Genomic DNA, 22,640 nt, shown 5'->3' with positions numbered 1-22,640 from the left:
GGGAAAGAAAAGAAAGCGAGCCTTCACGGTTGCCCAGAGTACTGACTGGAGAGAGTTTGCAGGTCTCAGCACAGGGAGGAGGAACTCAGGTTGGGCTTGGCGGCCTCTCTGAGTTGAGGAGACAGGGCTGTAAGCCTGGCAAGGTCAAAGCAGCTAGAATTCACTGGGAAGATACTGAAGAAGAGATAACTGCAAGAGATAGAGAATTTTGGAGATCTTTGAAGACCTCCAGGGGTCTTCAGGTGAGTACTGATAAGCAGATGCATGTGAGGAAATGACATGAGGCTAGGGAAGAAATACCCCAAAATGGCAGAAAGATCAACTCTGGAACTTATTCAGGGCTGGTAATAGTTCATATTGTCACCAGCTGGAGTAGAAAACCTCATTATTCATGGGGAATTGGGTAGAGTACTCAAAAAGGTATNGAAAGATCAACTCTGGAACTTATTCAGGGCTGGTAATAGTTCATATTGTCACCAGCTGGAGTAGAAAACCTCATTATTCATGGGGAATTGGGTAGAGTATTCAAAAAGGTATTGACTTAGGGGGCGCCTGGGTGGCACAGCGGTTAAGCGTCTGCCTTCGGCTCAGGGCGTGATCCCGGCGTTATGGGATCGAGCCCCACATCAGGCTCTTCTGCTATGAGCCTGCTTCTTCCTCTCCCACTCCCCCTGCTTGTGTTCCCTCTCTCGCTGGCTGTCTCTGTCTCTGTCAAATAAATAAATAAAATCTTAAAAAAAAAAAAAGGTATTGACTTAATAGTGGGGCAAAGATTGCTCTGGTACAGTCTAGCAAAATATATCTCAAAACCTCAAAAATATCAGACTTCTCCCAAGTAACTTAACTGCATGCAAGAACAAGTTTAAGAATATTTATGTAAGTAGCACAACATTCATGCATTACACAATAAGGTAAAATTCACAATGTCTGGAATCATCTAGAAACTTACCAAACATTCAAGAAAATATAACCCATAATGAAGAGAAAAGTCAATATAAATAAACCCAGAAATGACCATGATGATAAAGCTAGACAACAGTTATTATAGCCATATTCCATATGTTCAGGGAGGTAGAGGAAAGATGTAACATGCTAAGTGGAGATATCAGAGACATAAAAGAACCAGTCAAAATTCAAAAGATGAAAAATACAGTATATTAGACACTGAAAAAGAAGAAGAACTTGAGAACATAACAAAAAATGATCCAAATGAATAAATAAATAAAACCCTGAATACAGCATCAGTGAACCACAGAACAACTTTAAGATACTATTATACATGCAATCCACACTTGAGAAGGAGATGATAACAGGTGAGGAGGTGGTAAGATACAGAAAAAATATTTGAAGAATTAATGGCCCTAATTTCCCAAACTTGATGAAAATTGTAAATCCACATGTCTAAGGAAATCACTAAACCCCAAGAAACATAAAGAAAACTACACAAAGACACATCATAATCAAATTGCTTAAAATCAGAGATAAAGAAAAAATCTAAGGAGCATCCAGAAAAAAAATACATTTCATTTTGATGAAAATGTTAGCAACTTCTTGGAAACAAAGCAACTCAAAAGACAGTGGAGCAACATATTTAAGTACTGAAGGNGATGAAAATTGTAAATCCACATGTCTAAGGAAATCACTAAACCCCAAGAAACATAAAGAAAACTACACAAAGGCACATCATAATCAAATTGCTTAAAATCAGAGATAAAGAAAAAATCTAAGGAGCATCCAGAAAAAAATACATTTCATTTTGATGAAAATGTTAGCAACTTCTTCTTGGAAACAAAGCAACTCAAAAGACAGTGGAGCAACATATTTAAGTACTGAAGGAAAAAAAATTGTCAAACTAGAATTCTATACCTAATGAAAATATAGTTCAGAGACAAAAGCAAAATGAGGACTTTTTTGGACGTATTAAAGCAGAAAGAATTTATCACCCACAGACACACTATAAGAATTTTTAAAGAATTCATGGATACAAAAAGAGAATGGTTCTAGATGTGAAACTGAACCTGCATAAAGAAATAAAGAGCACCTGGGGCGCCTGGGTGGCACAGCGGTTAAAGTGTCTGCCTTCGGCTCAGGGCGTGATCCCGGCGTTATGGGATTGAGCCCCACATCAGGCTCCTCCACTATGAGCCTGCTTCTTCCTCTCCCACTCCCCCTGCTTGTGCTCCCTCTCTCTCTGGCTGTCTCTATCTCTGTCGAATAAGTAAATAAAATCTTTAAAAAAAAAAAAAGAAATAAAGAGCACCATAATTGACATATATGTGAATAAATACGGCTTATTTTTTGTCTTAAAATATTATTTAATTTTTAAATATGGAAATGATGACCATAGTTGATAAAGTTTATAACATTTATAGAATGTAGAAAAATGCCACAAAGTTCAGGGGAGGGAGAATGGAATTATACTATTATGAAGTTCTTATCCTATCCATAAAATATTATGACTTTAGGTTAAACTATTATAAGTTAAAGATGTATACTATAAACCCTCAAGCAACCACTAAAATAAGAAAACAGATTTATAGCTAATAAGCCAACATTATAGTTATAACTAATAAGCCATTATTTTTAAATAATAAAAATAATCCAAAAGACAGAAGAAGAAAACAGAAACAAAGGAAAGCTGGAACAAATAGAAAACAAATAACAAGGTGATATATTGAAACCCTGTTTAAGTTTTGATATGTTTAATCAATAATCACACTAAATGTAAATGGTATAAACACCTCCAATCAAAAGGCAGAGATAGTCAAAATGGATAAAAAAAAGCAAGATTAAACCATATGCTTCCTATAAGAAACCCATTAAACTACAGACATGAGCAAGTTAAAAATAAAAGTTGAAAGAAGCCATAAAAGGTGAAAAACAGACCAAAAAGATACATTATTCTAATGCCAGTGCAAAGAAATCAGGAGTGGCTATCTGATAAATTAAATTTCAGAACAAAAAATCATATCAGAGATAAAGAGGGTAATTTCATAATCATAAAGGAGGCAATTTACCAAGAGCATACAAAACACACATAAACATTAATGTACATCACAACAGAGCTTTAAAATATATAAAGCAAGAGTGGATGGAACCGTAAGGAGAAATGGACAAATCCGAAGTATAGTTAGATATTTCAGCATCTCACTCTCCATAATTAGTGGAACAAGTAATCGGAAAATCAGCAAAGATGTAGAAGACTTGCACAAGACATTCAACCAACATGATCTAATTGATATTTATAGAACATTACACCTAACAAAAGAATACACATTATTTTGCAGTGCAAAATTTTGCTAATATAAGCTATATTCTTGGTAATAAAAAAAATCTCTAGATTTAAGTCAAACAAAGTATGTTCTCTGACCACAGTGGAATTAAATGAAAAGTCAGTAATGCAAAGATGGCTGGAATATACCCCGATATTTGGAAATTAAATAACACATTTAAAAATAACCCATGGGTCAAAGAAGAAATTCAAAGAGGACTGAATTAAAACGAAAACACACCCATCAAAGTTTATGAGATACAATGAAAGCAGTATGCAGAAGGAAATTTGTAGTACCAAATGCTTGCATTAGAGAAAAAGTCTCAGATAAATTACTTCTGTTTATACCATAAGAAGTAAGAGAAAGAAGAACAAATTAAATTCAAAGCAGAAGAAAAGAAACAATAAAGGTAAGAGTTTAATTAAATGAAATAGAGAATAGAAAAACAAAAAAAATCAATGAAAGCAAAAGTTTGTTTTTTGATACTGTCAATGAAACTGAGAAGCTTCTTGCCAGTAGTATCAGGGGGAAAAAAGGAGAAGATACAAATTACCAATAGCAGGATGAGAGAGGTGACATCACTACAGACCTTATAGATATTAAAAGAAAATTTGAAAATACTATTAGCAACTTTATGTTAATCAATTCAAAAATTTAAAGGAAAGAGACAAATCCTTTGAAAGACATAAGCTATCAAAACCATCTCAAAGAGAAATAGATAGCTTTAATAAGGAATAAAATTCTGATTCATGCTACAACGTGGATGAATCTTGAGTATTTTATGCTAAGTGAGTAAGCCAAATACAAAAGGGCAAATATTGTATAATTCCACTTGAATGAAGTAACTAGAATAAGCAAATTCATAGAGAGGAATAGAGATTGCCAGGGACTGGCAGGAGGGGAAAAGAGGGATTTACTGTTTAATAAGTATAGAGTTTCTGTTTGGAATGATAAAAAAAATAGACATAGATTGTAATGATGGTTACGCAACATTGTGAATGTGCTTAATGTCATTTAATTATACACTTAGATATTTAAAATGGTAAATTGTACATTATGAATATTTTATCACAATACAAAATTTTAAAAAGAAATAATCTGAATCTGAAACGGATCATCTGAATCATAAATACATAAGCTGAATATGAATAGACCTATTAAAGAAATTTCATTTGTAAGTAGAAACCTTCCAAGAAGATGACTGCAGGCCCAGATGGCTTCACTGGTCTGTTCTGCCATACATTTAAGGAAGAAATAATACCAATTCTACACAAATTCTTATAGAAAATTGAAGAGGAGGAAATACTCCCCAAATCTTTCTGTGAGGCCAGCACCACCCTGATATCAGAGCCGGACAAAAATATTACAAGAAAATAAAACTACAGACAAATACCCTTTATGAAAATTGATGCAAAAATACTTAACAAAATTTAGCAAACCTAATCTAACAAAAAAATTGAAATAATGCATTATTGCCAAATAGGGTTTATCCCAGGAATGCAATGTTTAACATTTGAAAATCAATCAGTGTAATTCATCACATTAGCAAACTAAAAAAGAGAAATCACATGACCATCTCAATGTATGCAAAAGAAAGTATTTGACAAAATCCAACATCCATTCTGATGAAAACTCTCAACAAACTAGAAATAGAAGAGAATTTCCTCAATCTCATAAAGGACATCTATGGACAATCTGTAGCTAACGTCAAACTTAATGGTGAAAACTCAATACTTAAAACAACAGAGATACTACTATACACCTATTAGAAACCAAATTCAAAACATTGACATCAAATGCTGGCAAGGATGTGAGGTAATAAGCACTCTCATTCATTCCTAGTGGAAACGCAAAATGGTACAGACACTTTGGAAGACATTTTGGCAGTTTCTTAGAAAACTAAATATACACCTACCATATAATCTAGCAATTGCACTCCTTGTTATTTATTTACCCAAATGAGTTGAAAAATTATGTCCATACAGAACTTGCACATGGATCTATAACAGCTTTATTAATAATTCAAGACTTGGGAACAGCCAATGTGTCCTTCAGTAGGTGAATGGATAAGTAAATCATGGCGTATTCAGACAATGAAATATTATTGAACAATAAAAAGAAATGAGAAATCAAGCCATGAAAAGACACAGAGGAAACTTAAATACATATTACTACGTGAAAAAAGCCAAGATTCCATAAGATTCCAACTATATGATTCCAACTATACAACATTCTGGAAAAAGCAAAACAATGGGGACAGTGAAAAGGCAGTAACAAATGTGCCATTCTGGTGCAGGATGGTGATCATGGACAAGGCTGTGCATGTGTGGGCACAGGAGGTATAGGTGAACTACGTACTTTCTACTCATTTTGCTGTAAACCTAATACTGCCCTGAAAACTAAAGTCTATTAAAAAAAAAAAAAGGAAAGCAAGCACAATGTTATGTTTCAGTATATTGTGCTTTGTTAGAAGACTTTACCTCACCCTCACAAAGTTGCTTTACTTTTTATTTATTTATTTATTTTTAGAGAGAGAGAGTGCGAGATGGGGAAGGGGCAGAGGGAGAGGGAGAGAATCTCAGCAGGCTCCACGCCCAGTGTGGAGCTGGATGTGGGGCTCTATCTCATGACCCCAAGATCGTGACCTGAGCTGAAATCAAGAGTCAGATGCTTAACCAGCTGAGCCACGCAGGCTCCCCACAAGGTTTCTTTGATGATTATTACTTTGTGCTTCTAATGAAATAATCTTTTAAAATAAAAACAAAAAACAAAAAAACCAATGCTGTTCCTCTAAGGCTAGGAACATTTCAGAATGTCTGCTTTAACTACTTCTATTAGACTCTGTCCTGGAAGTTCTAGCCCATTTAATAAGGCAAGAGAAAGATAAAAGGCATCCAGATTGGGGGGGGGGTGTCTTCCGTTGCAGACATGATCATCTACACGAGTCTACATGAGTCTACAAAAAAATCTACAAAGCTACTAGAGCTAAGAAGTAATTATACAAAATTGTAGGATGTAAGATCAACATACAAAAAATTAAATGTGTTTCCATATACTAGCAATGAATGATTTAGAAATCGAAATTCCAAACACAATACCATTTACAATAGCATCAAGAATATAAACTATTTAGGAATAAGTTTGAGAAAAGCTGGGCAAGACCTTTGCACTGAAGACAAGAAAACAATGCTGAGAGAAATTAAGGAAGATTGAAACAAATGGAGAGATATGCCTTGTCTGTGGATCAGAAAACTCAATATTATTAAGATGAAAATCTCTCCAAGTTGATATATAGATTTAACACAATCACAATAAAAATCCCAGAAGATTGTTTTGTAGATATTGATGAGCTATTTCTAAAATTTATATAGAAATGAAGAGGACCCAGAATAGCCAAAACAACTTTGAAGAGAAGAACAAAAGGCTTTCACTACCTGATTTCAAGACTCGTGATACAGCTGCAATGATCAGGTAGTGTAGTGTTGGTGTAAAGACAAATCGATGGAAGAGAGTACAGAATCCAGACATAGACACACACATACATGAGCAATTGATTTTTGAAAAGATTGCCAAGACATTTCAAGGGGAAAAGGATACCTTTTCAACAAGTGGCACTGGAATAATTAAATATACATATGCAAAAAAAAAAGAACCTTGATTATTAGTTCACATTGGATCATAGACCTAAATGTAAAACCTAAAACTACAAAGCTAGATGAAGAAAACATAGGAGAAAATCTTTGTGAGCTTGAGTCAGGTAAAGATTTCTCAGATAAGGCTTCAAAATCACAATCCTTATAAGAAAAAACGGACCAGTTTTATTGCATTAAAGTTAAAAACTTCTCTTTGAAAGTTGTTAAGAGAATAAACAGATAAGCCACAGACTCAGAGAAAATATTTGAAAGTCTGTATCTGATAAAGACTTGTATCCAGAACACATAAAGCAGTCTCAAAATATGATAATAAACAAACAATCCATATTTTTAAATGGATAAAAATTTAAGAAAACACTTCACCAAAAAGAAATATATATATATATNAATATAAATATATATATATATATATATATATATATATATATACACACACACAAGCACACACACACACAGAAAATAAGCACATAAAATTATATACATACAGATAGAAAATAAGCACATTAGGGGTGCCTGGGTAGCGCAGTGGTTAAGCATCTGCCTTCGGCTCAGGGCGTGATCCCAGTGTTCTGGGCTCGAGCCCCACATCAGGCTCCTCCACTAAGAGCCTGCTTCTTCCTCTACCACTCCCCCTGCTTGTGTTCCCTCTCTCGCTGGCTGTCTCTCTCTGTCAAATAAATAAACAAAATCTTTAAAAAAAAGAGAAGAAAAGGAAAGAAGCACATTAAAAAGATGTTCAGTAGGGAAATGTATGTTAAAATCCCTATTACATACCAATACACACTTTTTAGAATAGTTAAAATCGGAAAGTCTGATGATTCAAAATGTTGGTGAGGATGGGAGTAACTAAAATTCTCATATGTTTCTTTTGGGAATGTAAAATGATACAACCACTTGGGAAAATATTTGGCATGATTTTGACAGAAGTCCAAATGATCCCCACCTCCTAGCTGTCTGGCTTTGTGTAATTCCCTCTCTTAACCAATATAATGTAACAGCATGGAATGGATGTCACTTTCATGACTAGGTTATGAAAGATCGTGACTTCCATTTTGTTAACAGACTCTCTCCTTTGCTGGTTTTGGTAAAACGAGTCATCATCAAAGAGGCCTAGGTGGCCAGAAACTAAGGGAGGTCTCCAGCCAACAAAGAGTTGAGACCCTAAGTCCAACAATCCTTAAGAAACTGAATCCTTCCAACGACCATATGAGTGAATTTGAAAGCTGGTCCTTTCTTAATGAATCTTCAGATGAAACCTCAGGGCTAGCTAACACCTTGATTGCACTCAGCTAAACTATGCTTGGATTCCTGACCCACAAACATTCTGAGATAATAAATTGTGTTGTTTTAAGCCAGAAAGTTTTGGGGTAATTGATTACACAGCAATAGGTTATGAATACTGGCAGTTCCTGAGAAAGGTAAACACACACACCTACCATATGGTATAGCCATTCTACTCTTAAGTATTTACCCAAGAGAAATGAAAGCATATGTCCACATAAAGTCTAGTACATGAAAGTTCATGGCACTTTGTTTGTAACAGCGTCAAACTGGGAACAAACCAAATGTCTATCAAGGTAAATGGATAAGCAAATTGTGATATAAGCAATATATAATGGAATACATAGAGCAGTTAAGAATGAACTATTGAGGGGCGCCTGGGTGGCACAGCGGTTGAGCGTCTGCCTTCGGCTCAGGGCGTGATCCCGGCGTTATGGGATCGAGCCCCACATCGGGCTCTTGGACTATGAGCCTGCTTCTTCCTCTCCCACTCCCCCTGCTTGTGTTCCCTTTCTCGCTGGCTGTCTCTATCTCTGTCGAATAAATAAATAAATCCTTTTTTAAAAAAAAGAATGAACTATTGATACATAGAACATGAGTGGATCTTAAAATCATTATGCTAAATGAAAGGAGCCAAACAAAAAAAGAGTACGTTCTGCATGATTACATTTATATAAAGTTCTAGAAGATGAAAACTAATCTGTAGTGACAGGGAGCAGAATAGTGGTTATCTGAGGAGGGGATAAAGGGGGTGCAAAGGGCAGGGTGGAAAGGATTACAAAAAGGCATCAGAAAACTTTTGAAAGTGATGGGTATATTTACTATTATTGTGGCGGTGGTTTCATGGGTATATGCATTTATCAAAATTTATCACAATGTCCACTTTAAACGTGGACAATTATATATTAATGTACTGCAATAAAGCTGATAAAGGAATGTTGCTGTAGAAAGGAACATTTAGAAAACAAAAATGATTTTGGAATTTAAAAATTAAAAAGCAGAAATGAAAACTTTAGTTGAAGCCTAGAAAGAAGCCTGGGGGAATCTCCCAATAATTATAACAATTACAACAAAGAAATGGAAAATAGAAGGTACAAAGTTAAAAAAAATCAGACTAGACGGTAAGTAGAAGAGCTTAAATAATAGGACTTTCAGAAATAGAGAAGAAAGAAAATGGGAGGGGAGCAAGTTACCAAAGAAACAATTCAAGAAAATTTCCTGGACACAAAGGACATGAATTTCTTGACCGAGGGGTTCACCAAGTGTCCAGCACAATGAATGAAAACAGAGTCACACAAAACACATCGGTGGAAACTTTCAAAACACTGGGGACAAAGAGAAGGTACTAAAGCTCTGAGAGAGAATAAATCACATATAAAAGTCTTAGTATTAGTTCTGCATTAGACTTCTCAATAGCAATGCTAAAAGCTAAATGATAATGGAGCGAGACCTTCAAAATTCTTACTGAAAATAATTTCTAACTTAGAATTCTATATCCTCAGTCAAACTCTGAATATGCTGTTAGGATAGAATAAGGACTATTGGACATTTTCAGATATGCAATACCTTGAATTTTTTACAATTGCTCATGTTTACTTCCTCAGGAAAGAGGAGATTTTCTCTTCTATTGAAGAGTTTGAGGATAGATTTGTGAGAGGTATGTTAAAAAAACTAAGTGAATAAAAAAACATTGCAATGAAAACCAAAGAATGCATAAGAAAGGAAAGAAAATTTTAACATACTATAGGGTCACAGCCATAACAATATAAATTCTAAATATTAATTTGTCCAAAAATTATGACATCATTCTTTTAGAAGAATAGAAAGGGAAAAAAATATACTTAAGGGTATGGAACCCTTATTCCCCACTGCCTGAAGTAAATACATTTAAAACTAACAAACAAATCAATAAACAGCAGTATTAAGTGTGCTATTTAGAAATATGGAAGTAAATACCAGAAAGCTCAAACCATTGAAAGTAGTGGCTTCATGGGAGTAGGAAGGAAACTGCTAGCTTCATTGTAAGACTTGTGGAACCATTTAATTTTTTTAATCATGTAAATGTACAGCTTTTATTAAAATTAGAAGAATAAGGACATGATAGAAGAAAGTTTCCCAGAACTGAAGAAAGATAGTTATTTCCAGACTAAAAGACCCTCCAAGTTCCAAGTAGGTGAAGAATCAAAGAATTATGCCTTGATTCAGACTCAAGATATTTCAGAGCATGAAACATAAGGAAAAACTCTTAAAATTTCCAGAAGAAAAGACAAAGTCACCCTCAAAGGAGCAAAAATAATACTGGCCTCAGACATCTTATCAGGAACTTTGGGTAGTAGAATAAAAAATTCTGGCAAATATAATTTAAAACCCGATATTCAATACCCAGAAAATTGTTATGCATGTAAACAAATAGAGTTTTAGATTTATAAGTACTCAGAAAATTTGTGTCCAAAGCACTTTTTCTGTTACTGCAAGATATAGTCCAGCAAAAGGCTTCAAGAAATAGTATGATTAAGAGGTGTGTACATCACGGAGATGTAGTAACGGCATGTTTCTTTTCTTAACAAACAAAAATTAAGGCAAATAAAAATCCCAAGAAAAACAAAAAATTATGTCAGAAACTCATGTTTTTCTAAATATGAAGGAAACAAAAATGAGACATGAACTTAACAACTGACCCTTCATGGGATTTATAGTTAATGACACTGGACCCACAGAGAAGAAAATAAAATCCTACCCTACTGATTGACTTTGAATGAATGATATTCACAAAGTCATAATAACATAAACAGGGGCGCCTGGGTGGCACGGCGGTTAGGCGTCTGCCTTCGGCTCAGGGCGTGATCCCGGCGTTATGGGATCGAGCCCCACATCAGGCTCCTCCTCTGTGAGCCTGCTTCTTCCTCTCCCACTCCCCCTGCTTGTGTTCCCTCTCTCGTTGGCTGTCTCTGTCTCTGTCAAATAAATAAATAAAATCTTTAAAAAAATAATAATAATAACATAAGCAGTGTTTATTGTTTTTAGGTTTTTAGAACCATCCTGTGAACAAAGCATGAAAAAGCTAATTATGTTCATACAATAGTACATAAAATGATCAACTCTAGTGAAGTAAAAGTTGTCATGGTACGGGTGAAAGAAATTAATATATTGTCTGAAAATAATAGAACAAGAAATGAGATTTAGGTGTGAGATTGAAACTTACAAAGGTGACCAAAAGAAAAACTAAAAATAGTAATTGTTAAAATTTAGGGAGGACATAGTGTAAGTCAACTAAAGCCTTATGTTTCTTAGCAAGGAGTCCGTAGCTTGTGCCTCAGTTGAATATCAAGATAGAGAGATAAGTATGCCATTTAGAATTAGGTTGCTAACCATCAGAAAAGCCAAATTCAGGAATGGTTCACAATGGTGGCCTCTGGGACTATATGTAGTAAAAGGGAATGGAGTGGGTGATTTTCATTTTTCATCCCATGTCCTCTTCTACCATGCATATTCAGCAAAACATTTTAAGATACTTTAAATGAATAAAATAAACGTTGAATTACGAATACATCCATGTTCTGAAAACTGGATATAAAAATGTGTTGATAGTGAAACGCAATTTCTTAGACCTTCAGGACATGAGTGTCTTCCCTATCTGTCATCTACTTGTCATCAGGCTCCAGGATGGTGGCCTTGCGGTAGGTGGAAGGGACAACCTCTTCATCATTAGTATTTCCTACCCCCAAATTAAGGATAAACTTAGAGTGGGCATGAGGTATTGCTCTGATGGCTGTGTGTGTGTGCACACACCCGTACCAGGGGGACTACATGAAAAGTGAAGTGTCTGAGTTACCAATGAAAATTGCCAAGTTGTTTTTTAATATGCAATGTGATTTAGAAGACCTAAAAAAAGGCTCAGTGTAAGTGAAAGACCATTATTATGACTTATCATGACACAGCCAACTGTCACCTAGGACCCACCACCATTCTGACAGATTTCTACATTGGCCTCTGGTCACAATGAGAGTCCCTTGTGTGCTGGTCTTATGAGAGAATCATGTAAGAAAGCCCACTTAATTTAAGACGCTTGGAGTTTCTTTTTGCTTTCGGTTTCCATAGCCACGTAACCAACCACCTCTGAGTTCCAACAGACAGACCCCCTGTTGAGTTGGCTAGTTGACCTTCTACTTGGCAGGGGCAAATGGCCTCCTATTCTCCCAGGTCTCCTTCCCCTTTAGTTGTGGGAGGAAGTTCCTATTTTGTATGACTACTTACATGCCAGGCAAAACCTCCCATGGACCATTGTCCAACAGCCCACATCATGGGCACAGTGTCCCATTGGCTCTGAACCTGTAGGCACATGGGCGTAAACTCCCAGAGTGATCTAACTCCCCATGATTACACCTACCACCCCAATAGGCAAGTTGCACAAGGACGGTGTGGGCCACCTGGGGGAACCCCTGACTGTCAGTATCAGTGAATGCTCTGGCCTTTCAATCAAATCTGGTGTTTCAGGATGATGGCAGAATTCTGAAGATCACTTACATATGACACCTGGAAAAATTCTCACCTGTCCAAAAATGCAGGCCATCTTATGACTAATTCCTTCAGGGTCTTTTCAATGTCATAGTCTTCTCTACTATCACTTAGGATTGTACCATGATTGCGTTTTTCTTGGTTTTCATGACCAGTAGGTTACTTTTCCCTTTGGGACTGGGGGCTGGACATTTTGCCCGACATCTGTAGGAAAGACCCCCGAGGGAACTGTATTTGCATGGAGGTCAGTGTGCTTTGTTGCATCATGTGAAGTAAGAAGTCACACTGCCTTTAAGCAAAGTATACAAAGAAGGTAAGAGCAGAATCCCAACTACATGGGAGAGTTACTGGGGCCAGGATAAGCTATTAATGCTTGATCTAAAACGTGCCCAGATACCCACTGACATGACACATCCTAACTACTCCTTAGGTGGTGGTTAGAATTTGGTCCATGTCCCCAGTGATGGTCAGCAGGGAGTCTCCCCTTGCCTGATGGAGTTCCGAGAGGGGAGAATGTCACTGCAGATGCACTTGGCTGGAAAAGCATTCAAATGATGGGACAGACTGGTAGCAAGTTTGTGACATTTTGATAGCTCTTTGCCTTTGAACGTGCTCATTTGGGGATGGCCCGTTACCTGCTTCTCTGCCTTGATCCATCATTTTCCTCTGGGCAAAAGCACAAAATAATCAAGAATGGAAAGAATTCTGGGTCTAGAGACGGCAGGTACAGCCAGCTGTATGTTAACCTGGCAAAGCGCAGATTACTCAGACCCTGCGGTTGACACATTACTGTGTATGGCAGACACCAACGACCAATTCTCAAGTAATTAGAAAACAGTACAGTAAAATACTCTATCATGGATTCTATTTAACCCATGACTCAGACAGCCCTGGGAGTGCTTACAACCTTGACATTGATGGCTTGAACATTGTCATTATTCTATAAACCCTTAAAAGGGCTGGTTAATACTGAACTACAGTTAATAGTCCATAAGCCAAACAGAAAAAGAAAAATGTCCGTAACCCTGCCCTTTCCCCCTTTCCCTCAAGAACCTAACATTTGAAGCTAGAAGGCAGTGTTGGTGACATTTTCTCCACCGTGCTGGACTCCTCATCGCAAAGGGCAATGTGTGTCCCCGTGGCCTCCTGCCTGGTGTCTGAGCTGCCCTAACAAATCGGTTCTCACGTGCCAAGTGTATCTCATGCACACAGGTGCTGCAGAGCCCCCAGTGGCCCTTCTGTTCTTACCTGCTCCATCCAAATAAAGTTCACGGAAATGTTCTGCCTTACAGGTCAGAAAAGGTGATGGACTGGGAATCCACCTTGGGTTATGAAGAGAGGACAAGGGTCTTGCTGACCATCAGAAAACCATTTTGGGGGGGGAAGGGAAATAAGCAACAAGCCAAACAGGAAAAACATCATAGAAAAATCAAGGAGAACAGATAAGATGTTAAGGGAAATGACAAACTAGAAAAAATTAGAACTGTTTGGGAGGGGTGCTTCTAAGTTGAGCACTGTCCATTTTGTTGAGGTAGCGGGGGTCAACGGTGAAGGCAGAGTGGGGCACAGAGAGAGAGGTGATGGATGAGCCCAGCAATGGGGCTGCTGGTTGGCGCTCCCAGCCTGGGCCCTCCCAGGCCCTTCTCAACTCTGCCCTTCCTCACCGAGGAGCCCACTGAGGCCAGGATGCGAAGGCAAACGAGTTCTTCCCCAGGTCACCCAAACCCTTCCAGATATACCGGCTCACAAAACTTCCCTAATGTGTGCTCATTCCGAACCACCCTTCCTCCCATGGATCCTGCTGCCTGAGGCCCCTGGGGTTATTAGAATGGTCTTAGATGTCCCACCTAGTCATGATTTCCTTTCCCCTCTGTCTCTTCTTTTGTTCTTACTTATTTTTGTTTTATTTTAATCTGTCTAGATGCCTAATGGGCCACATCTGAGCTCAGCAAGACTCTTCAGGGTTTGGGTTGCCTTGTTTCCCAGCCCCATCAGAAAGTGTTCTGAATTTTAAAGTCAAAACCTTAGCTTGACATTTCTTTTTGAAATGTTAGCACAATACACTGCCCTCCCCAATTCCAGTTGGAGTATTTGACCCCCATCAAGGGTTGCCAGATGTAGCAAAGAAAAGTACAGGAGAGCCAGGTAAGTTTGAATTTTAAATAACAAATCATCGTATTAATATAAATATATCCCAGAGATTGTGTGGGGTATATACTAAAAAAAAAAATTTCTTTCAGGGTGCCTGGGTGGCTCAGTTGGTTAAGCATCTGCCTTCAGCTCAGATCATGATCCCAGGGTCCTGCATCAGGCTCCCTGCTCAGCGGGGAGTCTGCTTCTCCCTCTCCCTCTGCCCCTCCACCCCGTTCATGCTCTCTCTCTCACTCACTGTGTCTCAAATAAATCAATAAAATCTTCAAAAAATTTTTTCATTGTATATCTGAAATTCTTTTTTTTTTTTAAAGATTTTACTTATTTATTTGACAGAGAGAGACAGCCAGCGAGAGGGGGAACACAAGCAGGGGGAGTGGGAGTGGAAGAAGCAGGCTCCCCGTGGAGCAGGGAGCCTGATGAGGGGCTCGATCCCAGGACCCTGGGATTACGCCCTGAGCCGAAGGCAGGTGCTTAACAACTGAGCCACCCAGGCACCCCTGTTTATCTGAAATTCAGACTTAATTAGGCACCTAGTATCTATCTGGAAAGCCTTCCAATTCATCCCTCAACCATCCTATGAAAACATGTAACCCTATTCTCATATGCAATCAATGCTTTTAGCCATATTTATTGCCTAGCGATTACCTGCGTTATTCGTTCATGGTGTGCATGGCTGTCGGGATGTATCCAGTTATGTGTCAGGCAATGAGTTCCCAAGGATACCCTCCTTCTGAGAGGTACTTAAAATGCTGCCCTCATAGTAGGGGGTTAATGGTACAGATTGCTTTTGGAAGGTGGTGAGTTTCCGGGAGGGGAGGATGTGGGGCACTCACCAGCTTCGTCAGAGGCAGGGTTGGGGTACGTGGGGGTGGGATTTGGCACTGGATTCATGCAGCTGGCCCTGGGAGTCCCTGTGAGTTCACCTTCTTGGAGTTCATGTAAAGGAAGCCTCTCCTCAACGTCTCCCATAGCTCCCCCTGGCCCTTTGTGAGCCCCTCCCAGTTCAGGAGGCAGACCACCTCACCGACAGCACCCCAGCACACCACGTGTGGAAGCTGAGCTGCCCTTCAGCCCCACTGCAGCTTCCGGCCAAGGAAGGCCCAGCTCAGAGAGGCCAACGGAGTTTCCCTCAAAGCAGGGAGTTCTGCTGAGGTCTTCTGGTCTGGAATCCTGTTCCTTTTCCACTGGACTCGGCTCTTGCTTTCTTTCTGCCTACTAGAAGGCCATAAACACTTGTTATTTTTTTCATGTCAAAAAGGACGTGTGTCCTAAAGACACATGAGTAGAGATCATGCAAGGGCTCGTGCGGGTGTGCTGGGGGAGAGCCCAGAGAAGCACAGCGGGGCAGCTCTCACAGGTAATGAGCATATACTTCTGACTGCCTGCGCCCAGCAGCCTGCTGGCCTGTCAAGGGAAGAGTGCAGTGACTGACAAGAGGCTTCATTTCTGCCACTGAGAGAATGGCTCATAATTTACAGCCTGCTGAGCCAGCTTCTACCACGTTGACTGAGCCTTCTTTTTGTAGACAGTAATAAATTGTCTTATCACTAGTGCTGACATAACATGCTCCTTTATAAGTGCACCATAATTTTTATTTTTAAGAGAATATTCATATTTGATGGCAGAACTCATGGGCATCTGAATGCCGCCCTGGAGAGAAGACGTTTTCTTTTTCTTTTCTTTTTTTTTTAAAGACGGTATAATTTAATACCCAAACGCTACTGGCAGGGGTAGACTTGACTTCCAAACAGACATTGGGGAGAGAAAAAAATTTCTAGACCCTCGACAGACGGAATGACTTATCCCTCAGCAGGGAGGTATCAAAAGGATGAAAGTGAGACACTTTTAATGGTTCGAGTTGCCTTGATTCCCGGCCCTATCAGAAGGTATTCTGAATTTTTAAATCAAAACTTCAGGTAGGCAATTCTTTTAAAAATATTAGTGATACATTGCCCTCCCCAATTCCAACTTGAGCATTCAATCCTCAGATTTAGCAAAAAAAAAAAGTACAAGACAGCCAGGTAAGTTTGAATTTTAGATAAATAACAAAGCATTTCATTAGTATAAGTATATCCCAACTATAGTGTGGGATATACTTATATTGCAAAAAAAAATTTTTTTAATCGTTTATCTGAAATTCAAATTTAACTGGGCATCTAGTATTTATTTGTCAGCCTCACCTGAATCTCCCAACCATTCTATGAAGACATTTAACCTCAGACTCATAGACAATGCATACCCTCAGATGTGGCCACATCCCTGCTTCTAGAAGAGGGTGTCGGTGTATCTCTGGTCTTTCTATTCCAAAGGGGCTTCCAAGAGACTCACTTTTTCGAGTTCTCCCTGACAGGGAGGTCTGAAGAGTGACACGGGCAGTCAAGGCAGCTCCTGGGTTGACAGCCCACCCAGGTTGTTCCCACCTCAGATGCTCCTCCCTCAGGGGCTTCAGTGGGCTGGGGGGTTCAGGCACCGCTTCTCCCTCCTTCTGTCTCCTCTAGGGGGCGACAGTGAAGCCTCCTGATCCCCAGGGAGCAGTCCTGGAGGGACTCCATGAACCCTAGGAGCCCAGCCCCAGGGATGGGCATGCTGCAGATGGTCACTGATGACAAGTGACTCCCCCACGTCTGCCCTCTGTTTCGACTGACCCATGGGTGGACCAGCTTCCCTTTCCCTCAGGGCCTCTCGGGCCTTGATCTGCATCCAAGGATTTCCCTTGCTGTTTGGCAGGAAGAGACAGGGACCTCTGAGCTACCATGCGGCTTCCTCCCTCTGTCTTTTGTCTCCTGCCTTCACAGCCACCCCCTCCAGCCCGATGAGAACATTTGCTAGCTCACTTAACCTCAGGGGGTGGGAGGCCTTAGGCAAGGCCCTTCTTCCCTCTGAGCCCTCACTTTTTTATCTGTATAAAGAGAGGAAGGATCACCACTGCACGGGGTGGTTTTAAAAACAAATGAGACGCAGATGCACGCAGGAGCCTTACAGAGGCCTCAGTAAATCAATGTGAGTGTTTTTCTCTTCCTCGGCCACTCCCTTCTCCCTGCTGCCTTGCCTGGTCCCTTCCTTCTTATCACGCACACATCGGGAGGGAGCTGATGCTGCAGGGGCTGGGATGTGGAGCATGTCTTCTGGTGGAGATGCGAGGCTAGCCCCGTGGGGCCGGCCAGCCCAGAACACATCTGTGCTAACACAGCTGCACACACACAGACACGTCTAGCACCATCTACATTTACAAGGAGCAATCAGTGATCACCAAACCTCAGGTCTTATAATCATAGCTCTTCCATGATGCTGTCTAAGCGGGAGGCCCAAGTCAGAGCACTTTATCTACGCTGACTCATTCTATGTGAACACGAATGTTACGCCCATCTTATGCTCGGGAAACCTGAGGCCCAGAGAGGTTAGCCGATTCACCCAGGGTCACACGCTAGGAAGTGGCAGAACTGGAATGGCCAGTTCGAGAATGGCCAGTTCGAGATGGCCAGTTCGAGAATCTCTGCTCTAGCTGTAGTGAACACTGCCTCTCATCTCCCTGCCTGGGCCACTCCTACTCCATTCGGACCCTTCCCTGCCTATTCCACGGGACAGAACCTGAGAGCATCGACTCCTGTGACGTGGCCTGTTGTATGCCGCAAGTCCTCCATGAGCTTTGAGAGGCACAGTTTGGCCGTGAGTGAGAAGGTTCCCAAAGGCGAGGAATGAATTAGGTTTCCCTCTTAAAGACGGTGACCACCTGGGACCCACGTTGGTTATGTGCTCAGGAGGAAGCAGGCTGCTCCATTTTACTGGTTTCTAATGCAAGATCAAGTTTACAGGGTGGAGGGAGAAAGGGCCTACAAGGAGGCAGAGCAAAAATAAGAATAAGGGACTTGGCTCTAATCCAGAGGAAGAAGAGTTGGACACAAAATCCTCTGAGCCACAGAATGTTGTTTGCCTACCAAATTGCCCACCTTTAAAAATGACAGGATCGGTTGGCAGAAACTGGTATTGTCGCCGGAGTTCACATCCGTGGGTGGAACTGGAGAGAGGGCAGGCTCCCCGGAGGAGTCAGCGTGGCCGAGACTGAGAAGGTAGAGGAAGCCCACGTCTCGCTCCTCAAGGAAACAGAGTGAGGGGCTTGTCGGGGCCATGCATCACTCGGCTGCCAGTGAGCTTGGGTGGAGAGCAAACACAGCGGGAAGGATTTTGGCTGGGTTGGCGATTCGGGAGAACTTAGGCTATAAATAGTGAGGAGGATGTAAAAAGCCTCGAGTGGATTTTGGAAGCCCGAAATCCACCACGTAGATCCAAGCAAGATACCAGGGACCATTTAGGTTTTCGTAACGTCTAAATGTAACTCGGCAGGGCGCCCAAGCGCCCCACGCTTCTGCTGTCGCCACCACCCCTGCCAGCGCCTGCCAAACCGAGGACACACGTCTCGGGGAGGTTCGCTGCCAGCTTGCGAGCTGCAAGGGCTGCCCTCATCTTGCCCGTATGACCTCACTCGCTCTCCACAAGGAGGTGCGACTTTGAGTATCGCGAACGGCGGTGGAAACTGAGGCCTGGGATCACAAGCGACCTGTCGGAAGTGACACGGCCAGCGAGGGTCAGGCTGGATTCCACGCTCAGCCCAGAGCCCGCACCCCTCGGTGCTGCCCCACCGAGCCTCAGAGGCTGGCCTGCAGACACCCACCCTCAGGCAGTGCCTAGAGGTTACGCTCAGATCAGCAGAAAATCACGGCAGCGTGTGGAAAGGAATGTGAGGGCCTTTGTGCCTTGTTCTTGGGGCCTTGTGGTCACCACACGGCCACTACACGGACCCGGTTTCGCTTCCCGCATTGACTTGTCATAAAGTCCCTGTGCACTCCCGAGGTCCCAGCACAGCCAGCCTGAAGCCTGCCCTGGTCACAGGCCCCTGTGGCAGAAACTGAGACCCAGCTCTAGAGCCCTTGGCCCTGTGTCGGCTGCCAACTCCTTGATATCTACAATCAGGTCTTGATTCTCAGGAAAATCACTGTCACCTAATAGTGAGAGAAAGATAACCAGGAAAGGGTGACATTTAGGATTATAGCTGGCTATCACATTTGTAGAAAAAAATCCAGGGCTCTAACTGATTTTTTTTTTTAAACCTATTGGATTCCCTTCACCGCAGTACCTATCCACATCAAACCAGCCAATCCCTTCCCCAAGTTCTGGAAGAGGAAAATACGAGATCCGGGGTCCTGTCTTGTTTAAACAGACATAGAGCAAGACCACCAGGGCTAAAGTTTCATCTTACCAGTGAGGAAAGGGGCAGGGAGCCCCAAGAGGTGAAAAGCAGCTACTGAGACCCAACGCCTGGTCGGGCACTGAGCCGGGCGTGAGAGATCCCGTGACCAGTCATCATGGTTGGGCCACAAAGCATAAGGCAATATAGCCAGGGTGAGCAATTCTGCCTGGGGACAAAGACGGGGAGCGCTGGCGTGTGGGAGGGGTACTTTCGGTTAAGGAAAGCTTCCCAGAGGAGGGGACCTGTGGTGTAGGCCTGTGAGCATGAATCTGAGTGTGCAGAGAGCCGAGAAAGGCATGCCCAGGGAGGAAGTGGTGAAAGCAAGCTGCCGGGGCCTGAATGGCTAGTTAGCTGGGAACAGCGTTTGGCCCCATCGCAGGGCAGGAAGTGCAAGAAAGATAGCACCGGCTGGCGAGGGCCGCGAGGGCTGTGTCCCTGCGCTCGCGCTCCACCCTGTCGGCTGCAAAGACTGAAACGGTCTAGGGGAACTAAGCCTCGTGTCAGTGGGCTAGGGGGACAGCAGGCTGGAGCCAGACTCCCCACGTGGGAAATGATCACGACACCCCGCGTGTGCATCACGAGGACCTCGGCAGGGATGGGGGCTGTGGGGAGGAAGGAACGGGAAGAGAGGTCGGAATCAGGCGGAAACTACTCGGGGTCACGGAGGGAATGGCACTTCTGTGAATGCCACAGGGGATGTCCAAGTGCAGTGTCTGGGCAGGTCGGAGGTGAGGGGGCTGATGTAGGTCGCTCTGGGTTTAAGAGGCCCAAGACAGTGAAGGTGTTGAGTAGAGAAATAAAGATGTGGGAGCCAAGGTGTGGCCCTCCGAAGACAGAGTAAGGCTGCAGACATATCCGGGTTTGAGAACCACTGAGGAGAGGCTGGTTGGAGCAGTGGGAGCATTCCCCTGAAGCCTTCCACGTCTCTTGGGATCAAGTCCCAGTTCTTACCAGGCTTGATGAATTGTCACAGCCTAGCCTCTGGCTACCCTTCCTGTCCCCTCTTACTCCATCCCCTCCGCCGCACTAGCTTTTCTACCACACCACCTTCCTCCAGCCTCAGGGCCTTTGCACACACCGGTCCCGCTGTCAGGTGCCCTGCAGGGAGGTAGGTAACACTGGGTAACCTACCTAGGGATGCAGGAAACTGTGCTAATCTCAGTTTCTCTCTGGCTGGTGTCACCAATTCCTTTATTGTGAATAACTGGTATGGTTTCTAGTTTCCACTTAGACCTGACTGATGGTCCACTCCTTTGGGTACTTACTATTTATTTCTTTGAGCTCAGCTTAAAAGTCACTTCTGTCAGGAAGCCTGAACCTCCCTCCTAGTTCAATGTTCTTGTAGGATCTGACAGACCCCATGGGGTGTGGTAGGGGGGAGATCATAGGAGACCTTGGGGGCTTCATAAGGACTTTGATTTTACTCTGCGTGAGACTAGAGGCCTTGGGAGTACCTCTGAGCCGAGTATCGGCCTATCTGACCTGGGTTTTCACATGATCCTCTGTGTTGAGGCTTGTTTCAAGGGGGCAAGGGCAGAATAGGGGATCATTTTAGGAGACTACTGAGTTCCTCCAGGTGAGGGACAAGAGTGGTAACAGTGGGATTGTGGACAAGTGGGCAGGCTCACCTCGGATTTCCAAAATAGAGATAACCAGATGCCCTTTACTGTGATGGGGGACAAGTGGGGGTGGGGTGGGGTGGGAAAGCTCGGTTTTCATGATGTGCCTTAGATACCCTAGTGGAGAGGTCATCAGCCGTCTGGGGCTCAAGAGCAAGGTCCAAGCCGGCGACGCAAGATGGGAACCATCAGCATGTAATGGGTACCCACAGTTACGGGGATGGTTAACATCAGGAGGGGAGGCAGGGTCGAGGAGAGAGAAGCCCAAGAACCAGGGGCTTGGGCATTGGAGGCAAGGAAGGAAACATCAGCGGAGTCTGGGAGGGGCAGCCAGTAAGCTGGGAGGAAAAGCAGGCAGGTGGGGAAGGGTGTCCTGGGGGTCACAGGAGGAATGCTTGGGGGACAAGAAGAGCTCTGCCTGTCAAATGCTGCGGGAGAGGCCCCTAGGATGAGGACTCAGAACGGACCACTGGAGCTCAGGAGGTGCTGGTGACCGTGACAGCGGGTGCGGATGTGACCTGATTGAATTGAGTAAGACAGGGAGTTAGAGAAGCTGAGAAAGTGGGTGAAGGCAACTCTTTTGAGCATTTTGTTTTGCTATGAAGGGGAGGAAGGAAATTGAAGGGTAGCTTCCATTTTTTTTCCAAGGTGTTTTTATTAAAAAAAAAATTTTAAGCTGGATGGAATAATAGCATGTTTGTCATGAAACAGAGATAAAATTCAGCAGGAGAATCGCAGCCAAGAGAAGTGCACAGAGACAATTCAGCAGTTGGCGCAGGGACACCCTGGCGAGATGGGGTGGGGTCAGGAGAGGCTGGAGTAGAGGTGCCCCACAGGAGCAGGGCGTGTCCACCTACAGCGAGGGCGGGGTGGGGTGGGGGGCGAGGCAGAGCCACAGGGC

Source organism: Ailuropoda melanoleuca, chromosome 9, assembly GCF_002007445.2.
Source record: "Ailuropoda melanoleuca isolate Jingjing chromosome 9, ASM200744v2, whole genome shotgun sequence".
Lineage (NCBI taxonomy): Eukaryota > Metazoa > Chordata > Mammalia > Carnivora > Ursidae > Ailuropoda > Ailuropoda melanoleuca.
The sequence above is the reverse complement of the archived record's forward strand: the minus strand, read 5'-3'. Positions refer to the sequence as shown.